The sequence below is a fragment of the Herpailurus yagouaroundi genome, unplaced genomic scaffold (genome assembly GCF_014898765.1).
Source record: "Herpailurus yagouaroundi ecotype Mexico unplaced genomic scaffold, PumYag 159, whole genome shotgun sequence".
Taxonomy (NCBI): Eukaryota; Metazoa; Chordata; class Mammalia; order Carnivora; family Felidae; genus Herpailurus; species Herpailurus yagouaroundi.
Genome location: NW_024412400.1, coordinates 26641335 through 26650328, shown reverse-complemented (window position 1 = coordinate 26650328; position 8994 = coordinate 26641335). Strand labels below are relative to the sequence as shown.

The 8994-nt window shown below is 41.0% G+C and overlaps 1 pseudogene; it reads left to right on the top strand.

Annotated features, from left to right (window-relative positions):
* The first annotated feature begins 3952 nt into the window (after positions 1 to 3952).
* LOC121034175 (nuclear fragile X mental retardation-interacting protein 2-like) lies at positions 3953 to 6493 on the top strand (annotated as a pseudogene).
* The last annotated feature ends 2501 nt before the right edge of the window (positions 6494 to 8994 follow it).

Sequence of the window (8994 nt, the reverse complement as noted above, 5' to 3'; positions counted from 1 at the left end):
CACCTCCCTTTTCTTAGAGCATTTACCTTAGAAAATTTGTATTTGTAAATTCTTTGACTGCCTTTTTGAGATATATGTAAATCTTCTAAAAAGCTAAATAAGCCTCATGACAATTTTACAACCCAGAAATGTTTTCCTCAAGGATTTGGGAGCTGTCTCTTTAAAGTGTAATGAACGAACATAGAGCCTCTAGCTTCCAGTTTCCATGGTAGGGTAGGATCGTAACTTTGGCAGGGCACCTGGCTTCAAGATGCAAAGCTTGGCATGCAAAGCATGTCCTACTATTTTTCCTTTGGATAAAGGCAGTTGCAAACACCCAATTATCAGATGAATTCAGGATGAACCGTGTGTGACAAAAGGTGCTATCAGGTCTTCTTCCTTGGGAACTAGTTATTTATCTCCAGAACACATGTGCGATGGGTTATACCTGCTTAGCTATACAAAAGGGTGAGGTTTCTTTCTTTCTTTGCAACCGTATGGCAGATTGCCTGTAATGCACATCGCCATCTGGTTCAATCATGCCACCATTTTCTTTCTTTCCTCTATTTTGTGGCGAGAAATTTCTGCATCAGCAAGAGATTTATATCCTTAATTACATTGCCTCCAAAGCAACACGCTAGGGAAAAAACATTTCTGACCAGGTAAATGGCAGATGGGAGAAAGTCTCCTAAGGGAGAGGCCCGGAAGGTGGGGTAGGATGTTGACTGAAGAGAGAAGGGGGCGTTTCAGGCAGAACACATGGCCCAAGCAAGGGCTCAAGTGGTACAATGCAAAGATGTTCAAGGAAAGGTGGGGAAATCAACTTAGCTAGAGTGAGGGACGGCTCACCTGAGAAGCAGACTTAGAAGAGAGGGTCCTGAATACCACGCCAAAGCATCTGTTTTGTCTCAGAGCTTGTAATCAAAGCATACATGATTAACAGGGCTCCCCCAAAGCAGACAAGTATCAAGTGAAGGTAAATGACTCAATACAAACTTCACCCAAACCAAAGAAGACTATTTTTCAGTGGAAATAGCCCACCCTTGGAATTTCATTTAGAAAGCTGAAGAATCTTTAAGGTCCCATTTATCAATGTCTCAATCCTAATAATTTAATCAACAAATTTTTACATAATATCCATTTTGTACTAGGTACTGAGCTAAGCACTGAAGATTTGGAAATAAATAAAAGAGAAATGGTTTCTGTCTTCAGAGAGCTTATAGACTATTGGGTAGGTACAAATGTGATACTTACATTTATTAATCTCTTTGCTATGCTAGGCATTGTGCTAGGCATTTAACCCAATTGCCAAAGCAAGCATTATTGTACTCACTTCACAGATGCAGAAACAGCCTCAGAGAGTATACAGTGCTCAAACTGACGTAGTCTGAAATGCAAGGTAAGATTATAAATGCAGTTCTTTTGAGTTCAGCCACCACCCTCTGTATTGCAAGTTATGAAAGCACACATTCCTGCCTTGTTCCTATCCTCAGCAGGAAATAAGTCCGTCCTTCTTTATTATGCACGATGTCAGCTGTAGGTTTTTTGTAGATGTCCTTTATCAGTTTGAGGAATTTCCTTCCTATTTCTAGTTCACTGAACATTTATATCATTCAAGAATGTTGAATTTTGTCAAGTGCTTCTTAATCGTCTATTAAAATGATCATATGACTTTCCTAGTGTATTCTGTTAATATAGTGATTTACACTGATTCATTGCAAATGTTAAATCAACCTTACATTCCTAGGATGAACTCTAATTAGTCGTGATGTATCTTCCCTCTTGCTATCTCTTTTTACTAAAGTATAATTGACGTATGTGATCAGGTATACCATATAATGATTAAATATTTGTATATATTGCGAAATTATTACCACAATAAGCACATACATAGTTGCAAAACTGTTTTTTCTTCTGATGAGAACTTTTAAGATCTCCTCTCATACCAACTTACAAGTATGCAATACAGTATTATTAACCGTAACCACCATGCTGTAGATTACATCCCCATGACTCAGATATTTTATTACTGAAAATTTGTACCTTTTGACCCCCTTCACCTATTTGCTAATACTTTGTTAATGATTTTTATATCTATAATTATGAAAAATACTGATCTATGGTAATTTCTTTGAATGTTTTGATATAAAGGTAATGCTAGCATTAGAATAAGTTGTGCAGTGGTCACTTCTATTTTCTAAAAAAAGCTTGTATACATTTTTTCTTCATTAAATTTTTCATAGCCTTCACCACTGTAACCATCGGGACCTAGAGTTATCTCAGAAAGATAGTTTTCGATAATAAATTCAATCTTTAATACATACACTAGAACTATTCAGACTTTTTTTCCTGTGCCATTTTTTGGTAAGGTGTATTTTCCAATAAATTTGTCCATTTTGTCAAAAAAATTTTTAACGTGTTGGCAATAAAATTGTTCCTAAAATTTTCTTATTATACTTTTAATTTTTGAAGGATCTGTAGTTGATAATCTCTCATTCCTGCTATTGGTGATTTGTATTCTCTCCTTTTTTTAAAAAAAATGTTTTATTTATTTTTGGAAGAAAGAGAGCAAGCATGGGGAGGGGGAGAGAGAGAGGAACAGAGGATCTGAAGCAGGTTCTGCATGGAGAGTGCAGAACCCGATGTGGGGCTTGAGATCATGACCTGGGCTGAAGTCCAATGCTCTACCAACTGAGCCACCCAGGCACGCGTCTCTCCTTTTTTTTCTTCATCAGTCTTAACTAAAAGTTCGTCAGTTTCATTGATCTCTTCAAAGAGCCAGCTTTTAGATTTAATTTTCTCTATTGTCTGTTCTCTTTCAAGGACTTATTCTCTTCTCTTTATAATTTCCTTCCTTCTTCTTAACTTTGTTTTTACTCTGCTCTTCTTTTCTTACTTTCTTAATGTGGGATCTTAGTCCTTGATTTTAAATATTTCTTCTTTTCTAATATAAGCATATAAATCCATAGATTCTTTCAATAGACTGCTTTCTCTCTCTACCTCCTATAAGCTTTGGTATGTTGTATTCATTGTCATTCAGTTCAAAATATTTTTCCTTTTTTTTTAGTGTTCATTTATTTTTGAGAGAGAGGAAGAGAGAGGCCACAAGCAGGGGAGGGGCAGAGAGAGACAGACACAAAATTGGAAGCAGGCTCCAGGCCTGTCAGCTGTCAGCACAGAGCCCGACGTGGGGCTCGAACTCATGAACCATGAGATCGTGACCTGAGATCATGATTGGACACTTAACTGACTGAGCCACCCAAGTGCCCCGTCAAAATATTTTCTAATTTCCTTTGTGTCTTTGGCCCATGAATCATTTAGAAATATGCTATTTCATTTCTAGATATTCATGGTTTTTCTGGATCTCTTTTTTTAAGTTTATTTATTATTTTTTTTGAGGGGGGGAGGGGCAGAAAGAGAGGGAGAGAGTGAGGATTCCAAGCAGACTGTCAGCACGGAGCCCGATGCGGGGCTGGAACTCCGAACCATGAGATCGTGACCTGAGCTGAAATCAAGAGCCAGACACTTAACCGACTGAGCCACCCAAGTGCCCCTAGATCTCTTTGGGTAATCAATTTCCATTTAATTCTATTATAGTCAGAGAATACACTCTGTATGCTTTAAGTCCTGTTAAATTTATCGAGACGTGTTTTGTGGCCCAGCATGCAGTCTATGTCAGTGAATACACCGTGTGCACTTATACAGAATGCATATTCTACACTTGTTGGATGTAGTGTTCTACAAATATCCATTACACCAAAGTGGTCAACGGTGTCGGTCAGATATTCTGTGGCTTTCCTGCATGTTTTTTGTCTGGTCGTTCTATCAATTGCTGGAAGAGAAGTGTTACATGCACAATGCGGTGATTGCAGGGTTATCCATTTCTTCCCTTTCTTCCGTCAGCGTTTGCTACGTGTATTCTGAGATTCTATCATTAAAGGCTAACAGATTTATAATTGTTACGTCTTTCTGACGAACTGTGCCTTTTATCCTTAAGAAACATCCTGCTCAGATCCTGAGGGCACTGCAGCCCGCAGCCTCAGTCAGGGAGTCCCGGCCGCTTTCAGTGGAGAAGCCTGGCCAGCCACAGCCTCAGCACCATCACCCCCGGCAGCAGCTGCAGCCGCATCACCACCACCATTATTTCTACAACCGGAACCACAGCCACAGCCAGCATCACCATCACCATCACCAGTGCCCGCAGCATGGAGCCAAGGGCAGCCCCAAGGCCCAGCCCAAGGCGTTGAAACATGAGCACAAACACTCCCTCCAGCAGCACCAGGAGACGCCGAAGAAGGAAACAGGCTATGGTGAACTAAATGGTAATGCCGGAGAAAGAGACGTATCTTTAAAGAGCCTGGGTTCTGATGGAGTTACCGACCCTATTTCCAGGGTCCTCAATGGCAACCCACAGATCGCAGACACTAATCTGAAGCAGACTGTAAAGGCTGGCACCTTTGGGAAAGCAGGAATGAAAACCAGGAATTTCATTCGGAACAGTATGGACAAAAAGAATGGGAAGTCTTAGGAAAAGAAATCTGGAGAGAACCAGTCTGCAGAGAAGACTGATACTGTAGCAATTCGAAATGGCGTTGCGACAAATAATTCTGGCTATATTACTAGTGGTTATACGGGCAAAGGGGCGGATAATGATGGTAGTGAGATCTGAGAGCGGATGTACTACTCTTAAAAAAAAAGGAAAGCTTGGGGCGCCTGGGTGGCGCAGTCGGTTAAGCGTCCGACTTCAGCCAGGTCACGATCTCGCGGTCCGTGAGTTCGAGCCCCGCGTCGGGCTCTGGGCGGATGGCTCAGACGCTGGAGCCTGTTTTCGATTCTGTGTCTCCCTCTCTCTCTGCCCCTCCCCCGTTCATGCTCTGTCTCTCTCTGTCCCCAAAATAAATAAAAACGTTGAAAAAAAAATTTAAAAAAAAAAAAAAAAAAAAGGAAAGCTGGGGCAATAGTGCCCAGGGATGTGAAAGCCTTCACTGAGGGCAGGACAAAATAAGGCAACAAGAGACCAGGGCGCCAACCTTAAAACAGGGACTCGAAACTTTCAGGCCTGACGACAGTGAACAAAAGCGAAATCGAGTAGATGGTTCAAAGCCCATTTGGAAGTACGAAACTGGGCCCGGAGGAACAAATCGAGGAAAACCTGCTGTGGGTGACATGCTGCGGAAAAGCTCTGATATTAAACCCGGTGTGAGCGGCAAAAAGTTTGATCATCGGCCCTAAGGAAAGCATCCTTCTGCTGTTACCTCCAAAGAGGACTCTTGGACCCTATTCATACCACCCCCCGTTTTTGCAGTGGACAATAGCAGTGCTTAAAATAGTTCCTAAAGTAAGTTATGCAAAGTGAAGGAAAACCTCAACAAAACTGTACAGAACTCTTCTGCGTCACCATCTTCTTCCTCTTCTTCGTCACCAGCTGGGGAAACTCAGACCCAGTCTTCAAGCCCATATCCCAGGTCCCTGTGTCAGTGCTGAAATCTGTTACTTCGGCCAACTTTTCTAATGGGCCTGTCTCAGCAGGGACTGATGCAAGTGTGTATTCTCCAGGGGGTCAGCCACTGTTAACTCCTGCTGCTAATACTCTAACACCCATCTCTTCTGGGACTGCTTCAGTTCTCCGGGACATGAGTTCGACTTCAGCGGCTGTTGAACAAATGAAATCTAGCCTTTTCATCTATCCTTCAGATATGCAAACGGTGCTGTTGAGCACAGCACAAGTGGATCTACCCTCTCAGACAGATCAGCAAAACCTGGGGGCTATCTTCCAGAATCAGCGGGGTTTATCAATTATAAATGAGCCCAGTGCTGGCCCTGAAACTTGGGAAGTTATTGGGAAGTCATCAGATCATAAAGTGATGGAGGTGACATTTCAAGAGGAATATCTGCCAGGATAATCCCTCAGGAACTGAGCATCCCATGTTTCCCAAGGCTTATGAGCTGGAAAAACGGATTAGTCCCCAAATTCTGGGTAGCATTCGAAAATCTGGGACTACTAATGAGAGTGGAGCCTTATCCTTGGAACCCAGTCATATAGGTGGCCTGCAAAACTCAGACACCAGTAGTCAAGGTGCTTTAGTGTTTTTCTCAAAGGACTACGAGATAGAAAATCAAAATCCTCTGGTGTCTCCTACAAACACTTTGTTAGGCTCCACCAAAGAACAGAGATACCAGAGAGGTCTAGAAACAAATGATAGCTGGGGTTCTTTTGACCTGAGGGCTGCTATTGTCTATCACACTAAAGAAATGGAATCTGTTTGGAATCTGCAGAGGCAAGAGCCTAAAAGGATGATCACTTACAATGAAGCCATGGATAGTCCAGATCAATGAAGTCCCAGACTGCCTATTTGTAACCTTTCTGCAACATTAGAGCCACCGTTCATGGGCGGGTTTGGGGGGGGGAGGGGCATAGGCTTTTCTGCTCCTAGATCTTCAACGCAGCAGAGGAACCATAAGTAGAATCACAGGATAATACACACAAATATATATATATATATATATATATATATATATACACACACACACACACACACACACACACACACACGGTTATTTTTTAAAAAGGCAACTGAAAGTAATTAGACTTCTTAAGGAATCAACATTTATTTCAAGAGACTACACATAGTTATTTAATCTCCAGTACTGAATAGTTTTTGTTTTCTTTTTCCTTTTGTTAGTTTCTAAGTGTGAATGCAAGTGATTAATGAGTACAGATTTATTACCAAGTGTGGTTCTAAAGTTCCTGCTGTCATCAACTTGGGCAACAAATGACCCACTGGAAAGGCAAATCCACTTAAAAGATCTCGTTCTATCTTGTTCTGTGACTAAAGTGTACACTAATCATGGGGAACACAGAATGATTCAACATTTCCCCCACTCCTCCCTTGATCTTTTGGTTATACTTTGAGCCCCGCAAGAATCCTGGATAAAAGCCTCCAAGTTTGCAGGGGTGTATTTATTTATTTATTTATTTTTAGCGAATATGATTTGCACGTCTTGCCAGGAGTTAAGCAGCCTCTGGGGGGTGTTGGGGAAAATTTTCCTTCTTTCCTTTTATTTTTTGTTGCGGGCGGTGGGGGGAGTTGGGAAGGGTATTGAAGTTCTATAATTCTGGAATAGTTGGTGGTACATAGATCACTTGGCTTTGGTTACATATTGGACTTCAACAAGTGAGGAATCCATGAATTTCATTTTATGTATGTATTTATTTATTTATTTATTTTAATGTTTATTTACTTCTGAGACATAGAGAGACAGAGCATGAGTGGGGGAGGGGCAAAGAGAGAGGGGGACACAGAATCGGAAGCAGGCTCCAGGCTCTGAGCCATCAGCCCAGAGCCCGACGCAGAGCTCGAACTCACGGACAGCGAGATCGTGACCTGAGCTGAAGCCGGACGCTCAACCGACTGAGCACCCAGGCGCCCCTCCATGAGTGTCATTTAAAGAAAAGTTATAGAACAATTGGCTTTAGATATTTAATATGGAAAAATATTCCTTTGCCCATATTGTAATGTAATTGTGTAAGTGGGAGCAGAAATATACTCTGCTTTTCAACTGTAGGTGCTCCAGACTTGCTCTCTGTCACTAAATGTACTGTTTTCCTTGTTTTTTGTTGAACATCTAAACAGAAACTTCTGTACCTTTCTGTAAATTCTCTTCTAATCTCTCAGAAATATCTAAAAGGGGAAGAAAAAATTCCCTGAAAACTTTTCATGTGTTTAGCCAGTGAGGAGGTGATAAACCCTGCCTACAGAAGGTATGTTTCCATGCAAACTATACTTCTGAGTTTATGAGCTTCTAATCATATCTTAATAAATATATTTTATTACTCGAGCAACATGGGTTTTTAAGGAAAATAACGTGAAATTCTGGAAACTTTCTTTTGGGCAGAGAAGAGCATTAGCCCTGTCTTATCACATTGTCATCCTGTTGCACTACAGCTTGTATATAGCATACTAAAATAAATCTGTGTGTGTGTGTATGTCTGTGTGTGTGTGTGTGTGTGTGCGTGCGTGCGCGTGTGCGTGTAGAAAAAAATATATATCACTTTTAGGGGCACCTGGGTGGCTCAGTCGGTTGGGCGTCCAACTTCAGCTCAGGTCATAATCTCACAGTTTGTGAGTTCGAGACTCACTTCGGGCTGTGTGCTGACAGCTTGGAGCCTGGAGCCTGCTTCAGATTCTGTCTCCCTCCCTATCTGCCCTCTTCCCCTCAAGCTCTGTCTCTTTCTCAGAAATAAGTAAATATTAAAAAAAATTAAAAAAAAAAAGAAATATCCCTTTTATTTCTGGTAACATTCTTGTCTTGAAGTCTATTCTATGTAACATTTAAAATGATGATTTCATTCTTCTTATGATTACAGTTTGCATGGCATGTCTTTTTTCCACCCACTTGTTCTTAATCTTTACGTGTCTGTATTTCCAAGTGTGCCTCTTCAGGAAGAATATAATGTCTTGCTTTCTATCCACTCTGTTTATATTTATCCTATAATTGGACTGATTATACCATTAACATTTAATATAATTATCAATTTGTTTGGATTCAGTCTATCACTGTCAGTTTTTCTCAGTCTAATTTTTCTTTATTTTTTTTTATGCCATTCCCACTTTCTTGGCTTCTCTTTGATTCTTGGCATATATTTAGCATTTCATTCCAACCTATCAATTGGTTTTGGCTGAATTTGTTTTCCTAAGGAGTTGTGCAAGGGATTATAAAATACAGACCTAGCCCGGGCTCTGAGAGTCTCCCTTTACTATCTGGCCCACAGGATCTACTTTTTCTGGCTCCTGAGTAGAAAGACAAGGTTTCTAGAGAGATTTAGCTGCCAGTGCTGCTGTGACCATCTTGCCTTTCCATGAAAAGCAGTCTGCCCTTCAAACAAAGCTTTAAGAGAGGAACCAACCAAAACAAAACAAAACAAAACAAAACGAGGTGCCTTGGGTGGCTCAGTCGGTTAAGCCTCCGATTTTGACTCAGGTCATGATCTTACGGTTCGGTTTGTGAATTTGA